The sequence below is a fragment of the Castor canadensis genome, chromosome 2 (genome assembly GCF_047511655.1).
Source record: "Castor canadensis chromosome 2, mCasCan1.hap1v2, whole genome shotgun sequence".
Lineage (NCBI taxonomy): Eukaryota > Metazoa > Chordata > Mammalia > Rodentia > Castoridae > Castor > Castor canadensis.
The window spans coordinates 167,592,818-167,615,013 of record NC_133387.1 but is presented as its reverse complement, the minus strand read 5'-3'; the positions used below and the strand labels follow the sequence as shown (position 1 = coordinate 167,615,013).

Sequence of the window (22,196 nt, the reverse complement as noted above, 5' to 3'; positions counted from 1 at the left end):
AACATATGTATAAAAAGTATGAATACCAGATTAAAATTTGGATCTATACAAACTATCAAAGTATAATACAAAAGGTAACTATATGGATAAATGTTAAAGACTTTTTTTCATATTTTTAAAACCTTTAAAAAGGTAAGTGACTAAGAAAAAATAATAACAATGCATTGTAGAATTTCCAGCATATGAAAGGGAAAATATATATGATAGCAATAGCATAAAAGGCCAAGAAGACAAAAGTGGAAGTAAGGTTCTTATAGTTCATGTGAAGTAGTATAATATTGTTTGAAGGTATACTGTGATAAGTTAAAGAGGTGTAGCATAAACTTGAAAGCAAAATTTAAAAGCCAATAAATCATTGTACATATACATTGTGATTTACCATATATAATAATATAGCATTATATAACATAAATATGATAATACATCAGCTGTTATTAGGTTCACCAATGTATAGAATTGCCACATCCTCTGTTAATTAACCCTTTATCATCATGATATGATTCTCATATAAACTCATAAAAAACGATCTGAAAGAGGCACCAAAATAAAAAAAAGAAACAAAAACAAGTAGAACAAATAGAAACAAATAACAAGATGAAAGATTCAAGCCCAATCACCAATTAAATGTAAATAGTCTTAGCACTTCAATTAAAAGACAGGGATTTTAAGATTAGATGAAAGAAGCAAGATCCAACTATATGCTGCTCATAAGAAACCCACTTCAAACACAAAGATGAAACTAGCTTTGTCTGGTGGACTGGCTCAAATGGTAAAAGCACCTCCCTAACTCGTGTGAGGCACTGAGTTCAAAACCCAGTGCCACCAAAAAACCAAACCAAACCAAAACAACAACAAGAAACTAGCTTCAAAGTAAAAAGATGGAAAAGATATACCATGATAATACTAGTGAAAATAAAGTTGAAGTGCCTACATTAACATTAGACAAAGTATATTTCAGGGCAAAGGGATTTTACCAGGGATAGAGAACTTTGCTTGTAATGATAAAAGGGTCAGTTCATCAGAGAACATAGCAATCCTCAATGTTCACACACCTAATATAAATGAGCTTTAAAGTGTAAGAATAAAAAAGGATAGAACTACAAGGAAAGATGGGCAAATTCATAGTTACTGTCATTTTTAGCATGCTATTTCAATAATTAGTAGAACAAATCAGTTTGCATATGGAACACTTGAACAAGAGTAAGATCATGACACACTGGTACTCATAGAACACCCACAATAGCTGATTACAGATTATTCTCAAAGGTATATAGAGACCAGAGATGCGGCTCAAGCAGTTGATTGCCTGCTTTGCAACCACAAAGCTCTGAGTTCAAAACCAATCCCACCAAAAAAAAAAAAAGATACATGGAATATTTATCAACACAAGGCAATTCTAGGTCAGAAACAAGTCTCAATAAATTTATTTATTTTTATTAGTGTAAATAAATTATAGAAAGGAGTTTCATTGTGATATTTACATATAATGTACTTTGGTCATATTCACCCACTCTATTGCTTTCTTAACTCTCCATTTGTAACAGTTTTAATAGGTTTCATTATGCTGTTATATATATATGTATAATGTATTTTTTATCATATTGACCACTCACCATCCTCTCTTTTCTTCCTCTCCTCTCACTTCTTCCCACCACCAGTCACCCCTTAACAATCATGTCATGTTACTATAATTTTTTTAGGTCTAGATTCTGCCTATGAATGAATTTGTCTTTTTGAGCTTGGTTGATCTCATTCAACATAACAATCTCCAGTTCTACCCATTTTCCTGTGACCAACATAATATCATTGTTCTTTATGCTGAATAATACCCCATTGTGCATATACCACATTTTTGTTAGCCATTCAGTGGTTGCTGGGCACCTAGGCTGATTCCATAGTTTGGCTATTATGAACAGTGCTGCAATAAACATGGGTGTGTAGGGGCCTCTGTTGTGTGTTGACTTGCATTCCTTTGGATGTTTGCCCAAGAAAGGTATATCAGGATGATCTGGTTGTTCTTCTGATGTGCAGAAACTTTTTAATTTGATGCAATCTTAATTGTCAATTCTTGCTCTTGTTTCCTGAGCAATTGGAGTCCTATTCAGAAAGTCGTTGTCTAGGCCTATATCTAAGAATTCCAGCACTAAATCAAATAAGGATGGAAAAAGTAGACACCCTTGTCTCATTCCTGATTTTAGAGGAAATGCTTTAAGTTTTTCCCCTTTTCGTATTGTAGTTTATAGCTTTCAAATACAGCCTTTATTATGTTGAGATACAGTCATTAGATTCCTGGTTTCTTCAGAGCTTTTATCATGAAGGGATGTTGAATTTTGCTAAAGGCTTTTTCTGCATCTATTAAGATGATCAGGTGGTTTTTGTCCTTCATTCTGTTTATCTGCTCTACTATATTAATTGATTTAAATATGTTGAGTTACTCTTGTATGCGTGGAATGAAATTAACTTGGCCATGGCGTGTGATCTTTTTAATGTGCTTTCAAATTGGGTTTGCAAATATTTCAATAAGAATTTTTGCATCTATGTTCATCAAGGAAATTGCTCTATAATTTTTTTCATTGTGTCCTTAACCAGTTTTGATGTCAGGATAACGCTGGCTTTGTAGAATGAGTTTGGTAGCATTTCTTTCCTTCCTATTTTATGGAATAGTTTGAGGAGCATTGGTTTTAGTTATTCCTTAAAGATCTGACAGAATTTTGCTGTGAATAGATCCAGTCTTGGGCTCTTCATTGTTGGGAGACTGTATTACTGCCTCACTCTCATTACTTGTTATAGATATGTTTAAGTGGTTGATATCTTCTTATCAATTTAGGTAGGTCATATTTGTCTAGAAATTTATCCATTTCTCCTAGATTTTCCAGTTTATTAAAATATAAATTTCTGAATATTCCTAATGATCCTCTGAGTTTAATTGGTATTTGTTGTGATATCACCTTTTTATCTCTAATTTTATTAAGTTGGGTCTTTTTCCTCTTTCTTTTGTTTAGATTGACTAAGGGAGCAACAATCTTGTTTATCTTTTTAAAATAAACCAACTTCTTTTCATTGATTCTTTGTATCTTTTGTCTCCATTTCATTAATTTCTGCCCTGATTTTATTATTTCTTTCCACCTACCAATTTTGAGTTTGACTTGTTCTTGTTTTTCTAAGAGTTTGTGGCGCATCATTATCTATTTGGGAACTCTAATTTTTTAATGTAGGTGCTTATAGCTATAAAATTTCCTCTTAGCACTGCCTTTTCTGTATCCCAAAGGTTCTGGTGAGTTGTGTTTTCATTTGCATTTGATTCTATGAATTTTTAAATTCCTCCCTTTTTTCTTCAATGATCCATTACTCATTCAGCAGTGTGTTTTTCAGTATCTATGTATTCAAATACTATCTGTATTTTCATTTGCTGTTGATTTCTAGTTTTCCATTGTGATAAAATATAGGAAATTATTTTCAATTTTCTTATACCTGTTAAGATTTTCTTTATGCCTTCAAATATTATCGATTTTAAAGAAAGTTCCAAAGGGCTGATGAGAAGAGTATGTGTTCTGTAGCCACTGGGTAGAATATTCTGTAGATGTCTGTTAAGTCCATTTGACCAACATGTCACTTAATCCTGAACTTTCTTTGTTGGTTTTTTTGTCGAATAACCTATTTATTGGTGAGAGTGAGGAACTGAAATCACTCACTATTATTGTGTTGAGGTCTATATATGCTTTATGAAATTGGATTTTTCCCTTTATTCAATGGGAAGTGACTTTTCTTTGAGGTGTGCTTTGTCAGATATGAGTATAGCTACTCCTGCTTGAGTGGGGCTCCATTTTCTTAGAACATGTGTTTCCATCCTTTCACTGTAAGCCTGAGTTTATCTTTGCCAGTGAAGTGTCTTTCTTACAGGCAACAAGTAGTTGGGTCTTGTTTTCATAATCCAACCCCTAGTCTATGTCTTTTGATTAGAGAATTGAGATGATTAACATTCAATGTTCTTATTGAAAGGTATGAAGTAATTCCTGCCATTTTGTTGTTTTTGTGAAGTTTGATTCTTCCTATTCTCATTTGTCTTTCTACTCATCTAGTGAGATTTCTTCTTTCCCATATTTTCCTGATTGGGTTTATCTTCCTCTTCTTCATGTAGGATTCCTTTAAGTATTGTTTGAAGTGCTGGTTGTGTGGTCATGAATTTCTTTCATTTTTGTTTATTGTGGAAGGATTCTATTTCTCCTTCAAGTATGAAGGATAGCCTTGCTGGGTAGAGAAATCTAGGTTGGCAGTTATTTTCTTTCAGGGCTTGAATTAAATCATTCCATGCCCTCCTTGCTTTTAAAGTTCCTGGTGAAAAATCTTCTGTTATTCTGATGGGTTTGTCTTTATATGTGACTTGGCACTTCTTTCTTGCAGCTTTCAATATTTTTTTCCTTGTTGTGTGTATATGTATATGTATATATATCTATATATCTATATATATACACATATATATATACACACACATATATATACACACACACACATATATATATATATCTATATATATATAGATATATATATATATATATATATCTATATATATATAGATATATATATATATATATATTTAATGTTTTAACTATACATGTCTTAGAGAAGTTCTTTTCTGGTATTCTCTGTTGGGTATCCTAAAAGCCTCCTGAACCTGGATGACTGTCTTTTACTCAAGTTTGAGAAAATTTATCCTATTACTTTATTAAATTTGTTGTCTATGCCTTTAGTGCACACCTTTTCTCCATCATCTATGCCCATAATTCCTAGGTTAGGTTTTGCTTTGTTTGCTTTACTGGGGTTTTAACTCAAGGCCTCATGCTTGCCAGGCTGGTGCTTTACCACTTAAGTTATATCCTCATCCCTTTTTCTTTAGCTATTTTTCAGATAGGATTTCACATTTTTTGCTTAGGTTGGCCTAGAATGTGTTCCTCGTACCTGTACCTCCTACATAGCTGGAATTACAGGTGTAAACCACCACACCTGACTTATTTGGTGAGATTGGGTCTTGCTAAGTTTTTTCCTGGGCTGCCTTTTGCCCTGTATCTCTGCCTCCTGAGTATCTGGGATTATGGACATGAACTATCACCCTGAGAAGGTTTGGGCTTATAATGGTATCCCATAGGTCTTAAATTCTTTAATCTTTTATTTAATCTTTTATCTTTATTTTCATGTTCTAATATATCTACCTTGTCTTTAAGCCCTCATATTCTGCCTTTAGTTTGATCCTGTTTATTGGAGATGCTTTCAACTGAGTTTTTTTGTGTGTGTACTGGGATTTAAACTTAAGAATGAGCTTGTTAGAAATGTGCTCTACCACTTGAGCCTTGCTCAAGCTCAACTGAATTTTTTATTTGACTTCTTGAGCTTTCCATTTCCAGAGTTTCAATTTTATTTTTTTTCAGGATTTCTATATTTTTATTGAATTCCTCTTCATATCCTGCATTGTCATCCTCATTTCATTCATCTGTTTATTTGATTTCTCTTGGATTTCATTCAAATGTTTATACATATCCTCTTAGGCCATTCTTACAATCATTCTTTTGAGTTCTTTGTCTGGGGTTTCATCCACTACCCTACCCTTAGTGTCTATTACTGTGGGGTTATTGACATTTGGGGAAACCATGTTGCCTTATTTTTTCATATTTCTTGGGTTTATGTGTTAGGATTTATGCATCTGAGGCTAAGTCATTGGTTGGACATTTTAATCATCAATAGTCTTTCAATTGAAGTATTCTCAGTGTTCAGGCAGAACTGTGTAGTAACAGGGTTGAGGTGCAGTTTCTCACCACTGGACTATGGGGTAGCTCAATAGATACAGCTTTGCCACATGTTCTGGTTATCAGGCCTGATTCCCAGAACCATTCAGATAGAAGAAAACTAGCTGGAGTCTCTCATAGTTCCTAGTTACAGGTTAGTGTCATATGGGGACTGAGAGCAGGGCCAGGCAAAAGTCAGTTGCTCACTTCAGTGTTGCATTCACCTTAGAACCTTCCCTTTTTGGTGTGCTGGAAGCCATTCCTGGCTGTATGGATATTTGTAGTCTGTGGACCAGGCAGGTTCCCACTTGCTATGCAGGTCCCAGTTTGTGCCCTTGGGGAAGCAAGCATGCAAGCTGAATGTGTTGGATAGTGGGGGAAGAAAACTGATCTTTGAGTTCTGCACTGGTGGTAGATAACTGGGGACTCAGGCACTCTGCCTGCAGGTCTTAGGGCTTTCAGACCCTACCCATCAGTCCATCACCCTGTGGGAGGGAAGAGCCTGTGGGATATCCTTGGGTTCTGTGTGCAGAGCTCTTAGCCTGGCAGCAACACCCAGATCCAGCAGACAACTCCTAGAGATGGAGAACTACACCAGCCATGGGTTTGGTGTCCTCTGGCAAAGGGACTTGCTTTCACCAAGGAAAGTATCCTTCACTGCCCAAACTCCTTGCTGCTTAAACTTCTCAGCAGGTCCCCATAAGACCCACTTCCTCTCCCCAACTGCCTCCCATAGCCCTCTTACCCCCAGACACTGTGGCGGTGATCCCCAAAAACTCCCTAACCTGCAATTAATTAGTCCTTGTTTTCAAGTCTCCAGTATATCTCACTCTCAAATTCCACCAGGTAGCTAACCCCCACAGCCAGTCAGCAGCAATGGGAACTGGAGCACTCAGCCAACCACAGGATTGGTGCTGGTTCCACAATGATCCTCAGGCAATGAGACCTGCTCTCACCAGGGAGTGCCAGGCCACTGACTAGTGTGCTCTCACTGCCCAAATTCCCAACTGTTTAAATGTCTCAGCTCACATGTGTCAGAACTTCTCCCTCTCTATAACTGCTTTTTTTTTTGGCAGTCCTGGGGTTTGAACTGAAGGCCTCATGCTTGCTAGGCAGGCACTCTTACCACTTGAGCCACTCTGCAAGCCCCATGCCTACTCCTTGTGGCTGTCTTTCTCCCAGACACTGTGGCTGGATATTCCAAGACCCCCTAAGTTGTCACTATTAGGTGCTTTCAAGTCTGTTGATTAGTTCAGTCTCAAAATGGTGCCTCACCACAGCTCTCTGAGATATGGGGAGTGAACAAAAATCTTTCTTGTCTGATTCTGGCCTATCACACTTGGGGAGTCACTGTCTCACCAAATCTCTGCACTGGATTTAAGGCTTGCAGGAGGTGTGGGCTTGTCCTATAGCTACGTCTGTCAGTCTGTCACAAAGGCTGCCTAGCTTACTTTGTGGTGGGAGGCTTTAGCTTCCTTCCTCTTACCCCAAGGGAGAACTGGGGGCTGGAGCTGCAGACTGTTTTCTAATTGACTCTTCTACATTTCTTTTCTCCATGTTGTTCAGCTGTACTGTCCTTCTATCATGGTTCCTGGTTCTCATACTCTCTCTCTTCCAAATATCAGCTTTCCTTTGTTACCCTGACTTCTTTCATTCATGGAGGCAGATGGAGAAAGCTTTTACTCTGCCATCTTTCCCCCTTCTTTACCTCTCAATAAATATAAAAGAATTCAAATAAAATCAAAGTACATTCTCTCTCTACAATGGAATTAAATGAAATATCAATAGCAAAAAGACAGTAGGAGAATCTCCAAGTATTTGGAAGCTAAATAACACACAAATAAATGCAAAAATAAATATTTAAAGAAATCGGAAAGTACTTGAACTAAATGAAAATGCAGCATATGAAAGTTTGTGGGAAACTGTAAAAGCCATACTTTGAGGGGAGTTATTGCTCTACATGCATATATTAGAAAATGTTCAATGGCAAGTAACAAAAATCACTCTATTTTACAAAGAGAGAGATTGAGCACATATATTGGATCTGATGAAAATCTTTGGGAGGGCTAAAAGAATTACTTTTAGAACACTATAAATTTGTCAATTTACCTTAAAAAGATAAAGTTTACCTTTTTAAGAAGCAAGAAGATAGAGAGAAAGACATCTGCCACTGTAAATGATAGCTCTAGAAATAGAACACTCCATCCATCATCTACAAAACAATAAACCAGCATTATTGCATCAGTCACCTCCATACTCAAATGGGGTTTCCCAAACCCACACTAGCAAAACATATGTCTCTCAATCCTGCCTCTTAACATCCACGAAGTTAATATTGGATACTAGGAATTCTGCCAACTCTGACCAAAAATAAACAAATAAACACAAACAAATAACCTTTGCATTAGAAAAACAAAAACAAAAGGCCCTTCAACAGAAGCAGGACTGTACTTCAATAGAAGTAGCAAAAGCATAGCTTCTCCTCAATTCTGCCTTCCAACTTGTATGCAAGAGCATAAGATTGGTGAATCCTAAATTATATTCTGAATCATCATTGCAAAGATTTTTGAGAAATGTTTTTAGTTTCCAGATTCTGTTGTTTATGGAGAGTAAAGCTAGGTGTGGTGGCACATACTATAATCCCAGCACTCAGAAGGGTGAGGCAAGAGGATCATGAGTTCCTGGGCTACACAGTGAGACCCTACCTAAAAAAAAAAAGAGGAAAGAGAAAAGGAAAGTGCAGTGGATAACCATTTTCTGTCTTGGCATTATTGAATATCTTTCCTGCATTTTCTCTACTTTAAGACTAGTGTTTCAAGGTGGAATCAAGTAAGTTTGCAGGTATGTAATCTAGATTCTAACAAGCAGGTTCCCTTCTGGGACCTGAATTGGAGTTTAAGGCATGTGAAAATGTAGCCACACATGGAAGGCGACTGACTATCTGGCAGGCAGATTTGCTGAATGAACACAACCAGTTCTTTGAAGGGCGCCCTGTAGTTTCTGGTATCTGGTTCTAAGCATTCCCAGTGCTGAGCACCTTTCATAGTGATGTGCTTGTTAGTGAAATCCTTGGGTTTGGATGCTGCCTGGCTTTGGAAACTGCCTCTCTGGCTTTCCTGGAAATTCTGTCAGCTGCCTAATAGCCTTTAACCAATTTTACACATTTCTTTCTGTACAATCCATCTTGAGTGGTTCCTGCTGTCTGCAAACACAAACTCTGACTGGTACAACAGCAAACAGTTGGGTATGCATTTTGAAGCAAGTTCCTTAGTGGAAGTAGGAGTTTTATAGCTTCCACAGTAAGGAGCAAAGAGAGAGAGAGGGAGAGGGAGAGGGAGAGGAGAAGGAGAAAGAGAGGAAGAGAGCCAGAAGAAGGAGAGAGAAACAAGAATAAGGGAGGGAGGAGAAAGGGAGAGGGAGAGAGGGAGGAGAGAGAGAGAGAGAGGAGAGAAAAATCCTCACAAAATAAGTACACAGTAGGAGCTGGGCAATAAGGTGTTTTTAGAGTATGTTTTGACTTCTGTGGATACTTGATCCAGTTTGTCAAGCCATCTACATAATAAACTGGGCTTACAGTGAAAGCAGACATTGAGTGAAATGCCTCAGAAACTCTGCAAGACTCTCCACCATCAAAGAGATATTTTGAGTCTAATTCTTTTTTCAGAAACACATGTCTTGCTTACTTGTTTTTCAGATGATGTATTTGTTGTGTAGAAATTTTTAATTTTGCAGAGGTTTGGTTCATCAAAGATTTCTAGTATGGCCATTTCTGTCTGACTCTTATTGAGTAACTCTACCTACCTTTGGTCACAAAGATATTCACTGTTTTCTGTTAATATTATGTTGCAAGAAAATAATTATAGGTACCATTTAATGAGCACCAGCCATGTGACAGATGTTTTATTTATGGCTGTGACAATCCTATGAGGAATTTTAATGTTCCCATTTTATAGATGAAGAAAGTAGGCCCAGTGAAATAACTTGCTTGATCACATTAGCCATATTGGACAGACTCAGGATTTGAACTTAATTAATGGCTACCTTAAAAGTCCATGGTTTCCACTGTATTATACTTTCTTTGTCTCATTTAACCACAAAGATGAAACCAACATGATGCAAAAAAGATTCTGGAGTCAGAAAAATGTCTAAAGAACCCTTCAGACTGGTCACAAACATAAACTCAATTTACAACAAAACCCATCAGGCCACCCCATCTTCACAAGCCCCATCTCTAAGAAATGCCTTTTGTGAAGTTTATCAAGCAGATGTGAGACTAGGAGACAAACTACCTTCAGGGTGCTCTCTTGACCTTGGCATCTCATTTTGCTTTCTTTGTGTTCCCACAGGAATGTGCAGTCCTCTGTATCTATGAGTTCCACACCCAAGGAGTCAACCAAATGTAGATTGGAAAAATTTAGGAAAATTGCATATTGGACATGTATAGACATGTCATTATTCCCTAAACCATACAGTATAACTGTTTATATAGCATTTACTTTGCATTAGGAATCATAAGTGACCTAGAGGTGACTTAAAGTGTACAGTATAAATATATGCAAATGTGAGCCCATCTTTTATAAAGGATTTGAGCATGGGAAGAGTTGGTATTCACAAGGGGTCCTGGAACCTCTGTCCCACAGATACTGAGGATAATTGTACAGGGACCACTCACTGTCTGTTACTCTCTCCCGTCTTTGAGCTCCTCGTGGGCAGGTGACACATTTTTCTGCATCTTTGGATACTCACCACCCAACTCAATACCTGGCACTGAGTTGAAAGAAAATGAACAAATGATGATTTGTTTCTTTTATACTTACCTCTGAAATTTCAAATACAGAAGGAGCATGTGGTTTCTTTGGGGATCAAAAGGTTACAACACTACTGCACCTATAACACTTCAATGGGTTCCCTTCCACCAGCAATAGGAAAGCTGTACAACACAGTGGTGAAGAACAGCGTTCAAGTCAAACACATCCAACTTCAAATTCCTGGTTCTGTCACTTACTGAGTAAGTTGCACAAGGTTACTTAAGCTCTCTAAATCTCTCAGGGCTGTTAAAAGGATTAAGCTAGAGAATGCATAGAAAGAACTTGAACATACCAGGCACAGAGTAAGTGTTCAATAAAGAGGATTATTATAGAAGCTGTTCTATAAGTGGTTCTTGCCTAAGCATAGGTTAAATCCCTTTTGTCCTCCCTTAATGTTACTATGCACTTATCTTTAAAGTCTTTTTTTTGAGATGAGGTCACACTATGCTACCTGGGCTGACCATGAACTCCTGGACTCCAGCTCTCCTCCTGCTTCAGACTCCTGAGTATCTGGGACTATAGGTATGCACCCCCAATACCTGATTCTTTAAAAATATTGAAAATGTCCTGATAAAACCCCTACCAACTGTAATTTAATATACACTAATAAAAAATCAGATTGAAAAAACATTTTAATATCTTTTTTATATTGAGAGGGCTGTAGATTTACATTCCGTTGTAAGTAACATGGAAAAAAATCCTGTGTACTTTTTACCTAGTTTTCCCCCGATGGTAACATTTTGCAAAATGACAGTATCACAGCCAGGGTACTGACACTGATAAGTCTAGATATAGAACCTCTCCGTCACCACAAGGAACCCTGTGCTACCCTTTCATAGTCACATCCACTTCCCTTCAGCCCCCTTCCCTATTTTTATCCCCTGGAAACTACTCACTTCTTTTCTACAGTTCCATGTTTTCCCATTTCAAAGATCTACACAAATGAAATAGTACAGTATACAAACTTTTAGGACTGATGTTTACATTGAGCATATTTCTCTGCAGATTCGTCCAGGTGGTGGCATGGACCAATACTTTGTTCCTTTTCAGTGCATAAGTATTGCATAATATGAATATATTATACTTTGCTTATCCATTTATTTCTTAGGACATCTAGATTTTACAGTTTGAGCTATTACAAATAAAGCTGCCATTAGCACTCAATTATAGTCTTTGTATGAATATAGTCTTTCTTTGGGATGAATGCCCAGGAACACACTTACTGGGTCATAAGAGAGTTGCATGTTTAATATTTTAAGAAACTGTCAAACTTTCTTCAGAGTGACAGTACCATTATGCATTCTCACCAGCCATGTATAAATGATCTAGTTATCTCCATCCTTGCCTATATTCCAAGTTGTCATTATTTTTTATTTTAGCCCTTCTGATAGTTATGTGGTTGTGTCTCATTGTGATTTTAAATTTTCATTTCTCCGGTGGCTAATTATATTGAACATCTTTTATGTGCCATCTGAATAACTTCTTTAGTGAAATGTTGGTTACTTACTTCTAATTGTATTGTTTGCTTTTTTTACTAACAAGTATTTGGATATTAGTCTCTTTTTGGATATGTGGTTTGTAAATACTTTCCACACTGTATAGCTTGTTTTTCTTTTCTTTCTTTCTTTTTTTTTTTTTTTTTCAGTACTGGGGCTTCACAATTGCTAGGCAGGCCTCTGCCACTTGAGCCACACCTTCAGCCTTTTTGGTCTGGTTATTTTGGAGATAAGGTCTCATTTTTTGCCCAAATCTACCTGGACCAAAATCCTTATAATTTTATAGTTCTCTCCATAGCTGGGATGATAGGTGTGCACTACATGCTCAGCTTTTTCTATTGTACTTTTTGTTGGAGCTGGCCTCGAACCACAGTCCTCCAGATTTCAGCCTCCCAAGTAGGTAAGATTACAAGTGTGAGACACTGGTGCCTGTCTTCATCTTCTTAGCATGATCTTTTATAGGTCAACATTTCTAAATTAAAAGAAACTCAATCTATTTTTGCTGTTATGGATGGATAATGGTTTTGGTTTCAAAGCCAGAACTATAGATTTCTTGGTCTTTAAAGTTTTTCTCCTGCAAATTTTTCTGAAAGTTTTATACTTTGTGTTTTATATTTAAATTTGTGATCTGTTTTAAGTTCTTTGGATAAGGTATGAGACATAGATCAAAGTTCATATTTTTGTCTATGGATTTCCAATTACTACAGCACTGTTTGTTACTTTTTTTGTTTTTCTTTAGTTTCGTTTTGCAAGTACTGTATCACTTGAGCCAGGTTCCTAGGTGCTACTTATTTGGAATTGCTTTTGCAACTTGGAGAAAAACTAGGTGAGTATATTTGTATGAGTTTATTTCTGAATTTCTGTTGTTTTACTGACACATATTTTTCTCTTTGCCAGTACCTCAAAGCCTTAGGTAGTCTAGCTATATAATGAGTGTTGAAGTAGAACAGACTGATTGCTTCCACTTCATCCTTCTTTTTCAAAGTTGTTTTAGCTGTTCAGTTTCCCTTGGCTTTTAATAGAACTTTTAGGATAATCTTGTCTGCATCTTCAAAAAGAAAAAAAAAAGCTGGCTGAGATTTTGATAGGAATTGTGTGAAACCTGTGCATCAATTTGGAAAGAATTTACATCTTTATTATTGCTAAGTCTTCTAATCCATGAACATAGTATATCTCATTTCTTCATGTTTTCTTTGATTTCTTTCATCAGTAGTATGTACTTTTCAACATATAATCTTGTACATTTTATTTTATTTACTCCTAAACATTTTATTTTCTTGAGCTATTGAGATGTTATTGTGGCTTTAATTTTGGTGTCCATTTTGGTGTCATAGCTTATATATAAAAATACAACTGACTGAGCAAGAGAGCAATTAGGTGATGGTTATGATTCGTGACATCAGGCTTATAAAACTGTGACCACTCATCTTCCCTCTAGGGATCCAGTGTCCAGTTGACGGATCACTATTCTCTGGACTGTTTTAACCCAGTCTCCTTCCTGGTGACAGTGCATATTTTTTTCAGGACAATAGGTAAGCCACCTGTTTGATTTTACATTTTTCATTTTTTTTTGTCCAGTCCATTGCTATGGCTATATTCAAGTCCTAAGGGAAAACTTGGGTCATTCTCTTTATATGTGAGCAATTCCCAAATCTCCTCATAGTTCTATAGATTTATTTTAGTGGATTTTTGTTGATGCTATTTTGTTTTTCTTTTCTTTTAACAGAGTTAATCTTACCTTTTGCGTTAATATTTTACTACTTTCATTCTGCGCATTCTGGATGCTTACAATAAGTCAGACATTATTATAAAACAAAAACCCCTGGTCTTTTACCTATGGTCTTTTACCTATGGTAGCTCCTCCTTCTCCTCCTCCTCCTTCTCCTCCTCCTCCTCCTCTTCTTCTTCTCCTCTCTCTCTCTGTCTCTCTCTCTCTCTCTCTCTCTCTCTCTCTGGCTTTCAGATCAGAGTAATTATAGCTTCATAAATTGAATAAATTGAAATGTTATTTTGCCTTTGATTTTCTGGAAAAGATTGGGTAGAATTGGTATTAACTCTTCTTTAAGCAGTTGGTATATTTCTCCAGTGAAATCATTTGGGTCTGGAAACTTCTTTTGGGGGGAAGTGTTTTAATTACAAATTAACTTTCCATAACAGTTATTAGGGGTATTCAAGTGATTCCATATTGGGCGAGTTCTGGCAGTTGATTTTTTTATGGAATTGTGGTATTTCTTCATTAACCTTTTATACTTGCAGTATTTAATAGTATTCCTCAAACTGGTAGCTTGTGTCTTCTTTTTTTTTCCTTCTTAGTGTTACCTGTGGCTTTTCAATTTTATCAATCTTTATTGTTCCTTTAAAAGAGACTGGTCTGTTTTATTAATCTCCATTTACATTGTTTTCAATTTCATTGATTTCTGCTCCTATTATTTTCTTCCTTCTTCTTGTTTTCAGTTTCATTGTACTTCTTTTTCTAGGATCTTCATGTGAGAACTTAGAATACTAATTTTAGACTTTTCTTCTTTTTTAATATATACATTTATGGTATCAAGTTTCTTTTCAGTACTGTTTTAGCTATGTCCCATACATTTTGATATGTTTTATTTTCATTTTCATGCAATTATTATATTGTTTAATTTCCCTTGAAACATTCTCTTTGACCTATGGATTATTTAGAAATGATCTGTATAGTTTCCAAGTGTTTGGAGATTTTCCAGCTTTCTTTCTGTAACTGACTTCCACTTTGATGCCAATGAAGTCAGAGAATATGCTCCGTATTATTCTAATTCTTTTATATTTGGGGGGGTTGTCTTATGGTTCAAGATATGATCTATCTTAGCAAATATTCTGTTGGAAGTTGAAAAAGTGGGTATTCTGTTGTTGGGTGGAGTGTTGTATTAATTGTTGTGTATTGATTATGTTAGTTGATGGGAGTGTTGCATCTTGTATCCCTGCTGATTTTTTATCTAGCCGTTCTATTGTTGAAAGAAGGATATTGACTTCTCCAACTAAAATTATGCACTTATTCTTTTCTCCTTTTGGTTCTGTCCACATATTTTTTCCTTCAGATATATTATTGTTCTGTTGTTTGGTGTTAGAATCTTCTTGGTTATTTGACCTTTATATTATTTCCTCTTTGTCTTGCAAATTTTTTTGCCCTGAAATTTAGTTTATCTAATATTAATATAGTCATTCCTGCTTTCCTTTGATTAATGTTTGCATTGCACTTCTTTTCACCACATCTTTTTACTTTTTACTTGTCTATATCATTATATTTTAATTGAGAAAGATTAGTGGAAGTCTTGGATCATGTTTATTTAATCCATTCAGCCTGTCTCTAGTGTATTTACACAATTATGGAGCTTAATTTTTCATATTCTCCCTTTATTTCTCCATTTCTTTTTTGTGCCTTGTTATAGTTTACATGAATATTTTTATAATTTATGTGTATTATTTTTGAGTTTATCTCTTTATAAAGATTTTTGATGGTTGCTGCAGGTATTACATTATATATATATGACATCAAAGTCTACTGGTGTTTTAATTTCATTAATTTGGGTGAAATATAGAAATGTTTCCATTAGCATCATTCTATCTCTCTCATTTATAATCTAGATATCTTAAATATTTTCTGTACATATATTTAGAACCACAGCAAACAACATTGCAATTTTTGCATCAACTGTCAGCATAATTTAAAAAATTCAAAAGGAAAAGGAGAGCTATAATACTGAATCATATTTTTGCTTATTTTGATCTTGCCTCTTTCTCAATAGTCCAAGTTTCCTTCTTTTATTGTTTCCTTCCTCTATAGAAAACTTCTTTAGTAATTCTTTTAGGGCATGTCTGATGGCTAACAAATCATCTTTAATTTTCCATTATCTGAAAATACCTTGATTCTCCCTTTATTCCTGAAATATATTTTCAATGGGAAAATGATTATAAGTTGATTGTTTTTTTCCTTCAGCACTTGAAAAATACTGCCACTTTTATGGCCTCTATGGTTTCTGATGAAAAATTTGCTATAAACTGAATCATTTCACCAGTAGAGGTAATGTATCCTTTATCTCTCATTGCATTAAATTTTCTTTCTTTTTAGTCTTCAGAAGTAATTATGTTGTGTCTTAGAATTGATTTCTTCTGGTTTATCTTGCTTAGAGTTTGTTCTGCTTCTTGAATCTGCAGGTTTATGTTTCTCCAAAACTGGAAAATTTTTATCAAGTACTTTCTCAGCCCCATTGTTTCTCTTCTTCTGCCAAGACTCTGATGACATGAATGTTAGATCTTTGATTATCATCCCTCAGGTCCCTGAGGGATGGTTCTCATTTCTTCACCCAACCTATTCTCTCTGTTGTTCAGATCAGGTTATTTCCATTCTTATATCTTCCAGTTCACCAACTTTCTTCTGTATCACCCCTTACCGTTCTGCTGTTGAACCCATCCACGAACTTTTTATTTCAGTTACTATGTTTTACAGCTCTAAAATTCGCATTTGGTCTTTCCTTTTGCCTTCTATTTCTTTGCTAAGACTTTCTATTTCTTTGTGGAGGCTTTATATGTTTTATATCAAGCACATTTTAAATTTCTTGTTGACATACCCAAGATTTTTTGCCATGTTTTATTCTCTTCACAAATTTTTAGGCACTTTTGTGCATTGGTTTTTAATGTTAATGCACCATATTTATTAATAGTCCAAGTTAGTGACAGATTTTCATTCTAATACATAATAGTTGTAGAAATGATATAGGCTTTGAACATTCCTAATAAAGTCTTACAGACTACTCACAGAACCTGAAGAATTTAGTTTCTTGGCTGAAGCAGTTTCAATATGAAGCCTGTTTGTTTTCTAAAACTAGTAGCTACATCAATGATAAATTCAAAGCACTTCTATAACAATGACTCATTCTTCCTGGTGGACAATCAATAGATGAAACATTTAAAAAGTGATGGGTGCTTTATAATCTGTCAGGTAATTCTAACATCTCTGTCATCTTGGTGCTGGTATTTATAGTCCTTTTTCCTCATTTAGTTTGAGATCTTGGTTTTTAGTATGACAAATAATTTTCAATTGAAATCTGGGCTTTTCTATGTTATATTCTGAGACTGGCTCTCATTGAAATCTTTCTTCTTAACAAGCTATCCCTAATGACACTCTGGCAGGGGGACAGGAGTACAGTTTCTTACTTCTGGGTTTAGACAAAGTCCAGGTATCTTATTCAGTCTCCATTGACTCAACTTGAGAGCTGATGGACTTCTGAAGACCTCTGGACACCAAGTTCTAGTAACCACTGGTCTTCACTGACACCATGGTGACAGTGGACCACACCACTGCTGAGTGTGAATGTTCTGAGTCTCTACCATTCCTTCTCATGATATTCTCATGGAGAGAAGGAAGAAATACCTTGTCACTGCCGGGTGGCAGTGGTCAGGGACAGGGCTGTGTGCAGTGAGTGAGGATGACAGTTTTGGTTCCCTACTTGGTTTTTGCTGATACCACCCATGCAGACATTTGGAACACATTATTACAGAGTTGCAAGGGTGGATGTCTGAGTTTCCACCCTCCCCTTGCTGTTGTGAGTGTAGGTGGGTTTTGGCTGGGGTGTAGCAGTTAGTACCTAAGAGTTTTCTGTCTTTATAGGCTGCCCTTTTCCTTATCCTTCTGCCAGAGAAAGCAGAATTTTATTGGAGCTTTTTCTGGTCTGCACCTGTTGGCATTCCCAGATTGCTGGCTTCTTCAGCTCCAAACCTGGGATACATGAGGAAAAATAAAATAATGATAAACTCCTTCTGTGGTTCCAAGGGCCCTACTGGTTCATCTTCTTCTCTCCACTGTTTATAGTCCTCTTGTGATGGTTTTATATTTTGTGCAGGGGGTTTAAATTATACTTAGCAAAGAGAATAAGGGAAAGTATATCTACTCCATTTTCCCAGAAGCAAAAGTCTGTACTCACTTAAATTTTTTAAATTTTCAATTGACAAATAATAATTGCATATATTTATTGGGTACAATGTGATATATGCATGACATTGTATAATATGTAATACATGTATGTGTTATGCATCTAGTATATGTATACATGATGGAATGACTACATAAAGTTATTAATATCCATCACCATAGACTTTTCTTTTCGTGGTAAGAATGTTCAAAACTATTCTTTAAGCAATTTTGAAATATACAGTATATTATCAACTCTCACTATGCAATAAATCTTGAAAGTTTATTCCTTCTACTGAACTGAAACTTTGTGCCCTTTGGTCAACTTCTCCCCATTTCCCATTCTCTCACCCTCAGTCTGTGGAAATCAACATTTCATTCTTTACTTCTGTAAGTTTGACCTTTTTAGATTCCACATATAAGTAAAATTATGCATCATTTGTTTTTCTGTGCCTAGATTATTTCACTGAGCATAATTTTCTTAAAGTTCTTCTGTGTGGTCACAAATGACAGAGTTTCCTTCTTTTAAAGGTTGAATACTATCCCATGCACTAACTTTTTTGTGTCATAGTATAAGGAAAAGCATGACTCACATAGACAGGTACAATAGAGTCATGAGTAGCTTAACACCAAGGGTGCATTCTGAGAAATATGCCTTTAGATGAGTTCATTGTTGAGTGAACATAATAGAATATAGTCACACAAAGCTAGATGGTATGGGTTAATCACTTGATGTGGGACTGGATGCAGTCATAATCCAGTCACACTTGGTTTATTATCATTTATCAAGCATTATGTACCATGCATAATTGTGTATGCTATACTTTCATATGGCTGACAGTGCAGCATTTTTGTTTATACTAACATCACCATGAACATGAGTAATGTTGCATTTCACTACAACATTATAAGAGCCACAATGTCACCTGATAATAGAAATTTTTCAACTCCATTATAATCTTATGGTACCACCATCTCACATGTGGTCCATTATTGACTCAAATGTTATGTGGCACATGACTGTAGAAGAGAAAAGCAAAAACTTTTCATCTCCAGATATTTTCCTTGTGCTTTTAAAATTTATTTTCTCCCTTATATTTCATCCTTTCTCCTCTCTCCCAAGACAATCAGATAAATATTTAATTTACCTCAGAATATGAACCATTTTTTGTTAAGTGGGGATGGTGAATTTCTGCTCTTCTGCCTTTTCTGACATCTCTTCCCTAACATCTCTTCTCCCAACACACCCTTCTCTTTAAGGTTCTCCTTCTCCTCCTCTTCCTCCTCCTCCTCCTGCTCTGGGGTTTGAACTCAAGGCCTTGTGCTTGCTAGGGAGGCACTTGAGCCATGCCACTAGCCCTTTTTGCTTTAATTATTTTTCTAATAGGGTCTCTTTTTTATGCCTGGGCTGTTGTGAACAAAAATCTTCCTACTTATACTTTCCATGTACGTGGGATGACAGATGTGTGCCACTGTGCCCAGCTTTTATTCGTTGAGATGGGAGTCTCCCTAACTGTTTGCATGGGGTGGCCTCAAACTGGAATCATCCTGACATCTGCCTCCAGAATAATTGGGATTATAGGCATGAGCCGCTATGCCTCATCTTCTGTATCTTCTTCTTGAACAAGATAGTTCTGTATATTTCAGCAACAATAAATTTTGAAACATGTGCTTTGTTCTATCTTTACCAGAAATCCATAAAACCATGTTGCAAATTCACTTATGCAAACCAGCATTTTAGTTATTATATCTTTTTGGCTAATCTCTCAATAACTAAGGTTTAAAAAGACTTTTCATATATATCATGTTCAACATATATTCATTTGGAAAAAGAGATTACTTTGCCTTGCATTTATAAGTATGCTACCAGGGACAGTGAATATAGTTTAGCAGTCATCTATTGAATAATTGTTGTATACTAGGTATCGAGGGTACAGTACATATTGGAAAGACATGAATTCAAGACATGCACAGTATTTGGGGAAGGAAGCAATTGTGGCATTATAGTTTAAATATCTCCTAATCTCTCCTCTTTAGAATGAGTTCCAGACAACCAAATGACTGGAGAGCCCTTGGCAAAAGCTAGTACACTGTAACACAGCAAAAGCTCCAGGTTCCTGGTTTCTTCCCAGAAAATGCTTTGAAGGGAAGAATTGTTGCAGAATGTCTTGTTCACACCAATGGATTACCTTCTCTCTTGGATATACTGGCCTCTTGAATTATGGTTGACTTTGTTTCTCTCAAGTGCCATGAAACAATTTTGTTCACTTTTAAATTCAACTTTCATAGTTGTTTTCAGTGAAATAGTTGCTCTAATATAATATATTTCTCCATAGCTGAATAAAGAAGCATAGTCTGAATTTGGATTGGAATTATGAGTATACATTATACTATATTGTATGGTAAAGTTATTTCTTAGCAATTTTACCAAAATGACCCAGAAACAATGGCCAACTCAGTATTAATGGGCACCCTCTCATCCAGATTGTCATTTCTAAATATTATTTCCAACTTACAGGAGCCAGGGATCCTTGAAGAATCAGTTTACCCAGGTCTGCAGCTCCATATACACAAGATAAGCCTAGGATACTTTATCATACCAGAGAACCAGAATGCTATCAAATACTTAATGTGTCAAAAGGACTCTGGAGCTTTTATTAAGGTGCCACAAATCATAGATGGCAGAATTCCACATCATATCCAGTAATTTCATGAGTTATTGGAAAAAAGAAAAACTGTATTGGTGCATTCCCAAATCGGTGTCTGGAAAACTGCTGAATAATGGTTAAAGTACCAGGCATTTATCTTGCCTTTCTTATAAGGACTATGTCTCAAATTCCTAAGAGTCAAATAGGAGGAAATCTTCCTCATAAAATTGTGAAGACAAAAAATGAAGAGAGAATAACAGAATCAGAATGGAACCCATACTGAATTAATGTACTTACATATGATCACAAAAATACTAACATATTGTATACCTCATAAAGGTGTTGACAGTGCCTGCTTGGAAAAGCAGAGTGCTGCAGCCTAGGCAATGGGAGCCTTCCTTTGAATGACTCTAAAATACCCTAGACATCTGGAAAGAAGGCTCCACCATGTTTGAGTATGGGCACTCAGGCTGTGAGTGAGCACTTAGCATTACAAGAGAGCAGTGTAAGGCTTGTCAATGGACATGACCTTTCCCCCTGGGCACTTGGAACTAAAGTAACTGATTCTAGAGTACTGTGTCAACAAGAGAGCTTATTGTAGTAGAAAAAACACAGGATTTTGAATGGTTCCTGCTTTTCAGTTTGTCCCCAATTCAAACATAGGCCTTTTTTTGTATATTCAAGGGTCTATGACAAGTCTCAGTAAAGGAGGCATTCCATGCAGGGCAGCCTGAGAGACTACCTAGTAAAGACAAAATCAGAGCAGGAATAGGACCAATCAGGAGGGCTTCCTTTAGGAAGTGAGTCTATAAAAGACTTTGAAAGCCCAAGGCCTCTTTACCACAGAAAACACAGAGATTCCAAGGTTATCCCTGAGGCCACCAGCAAGTCCCCATCCATTCAGCACCCTCACGGAAGTTGCTACCTCATCTGGACTTGGTCTCCTTGGCTCCCACTGTAGGTCTTTGGGGAGAGGTTGACATTAATTCACAAAGGGAGCCTTTGAAAATCTCAGGAGCTCAGAAAGAAAAGCACAGGCTGGACTCTTGATCGGCCTGCTTGGTTATTGTGTAAGAGCTACAGGGGAAGAGGAGCGGCCAGGACAGGCTGGCGCACAGTGGCCACAGTCAGTCCCTGGCTGCATAGGAGCCAACTCTGCTGACAGGCCAGGCCTCTCCCACAGGTTTTCCCTGGGATTAGACAAAAGAGGAATAGAAAGAAGGAAAAGGGTGGGGACTTCAAATAAAAATTAATTAACACTATCTATTTTTCTTTCTTTTTCTAAAGGTAATCTCTTAATCCTAAAAACTGGGACTCATGTGCACCCTTTGGCCTACAATCAAAAAGGGTAGGGTTAAGAGGAATCCATTGTGTTCAGGTCTCACCTATAAGATTTCCTTTTCTCAATGGCTCTTTGTGTGGCAATCTCCAAGTGAAATAGACTTTCTGATCAAGCTGAGGCAACTATGGCCAAGGTTACCTGTCCCCAGGAAAATTTTGATGGGGAACTATTGGGAACTGCAATGGCT

At 36.4% G+C, this 22,196-nt stretch overlaps 1 long non-coding RNA gene across 1 annotated transcript; it reads left to right on the top strand.

Annotated features, from left to right (window-relative positions):
- Positions 1 to 10,383: 10,383 nt before the first annotated feature.
- LOC141417538 (uncharacterized) lies at positions 10,384 to 20,654 on the top strand. Its single transcript, XR_012442176.1, has 5 exons — positions 10,384 to 11,107; positions 12,821 to 12,907; positions 13,520 to 13,613; positions 16,049 to 16,132; positions 20,057 to 20,654. It is a non-coding gene; the product is annotated as an uncharacterized lncRNA (long non-coding RNA).
- The last annotated feature ends 1,542 nt before the right edge of the window (positions 20,655 to 22,196 follow it).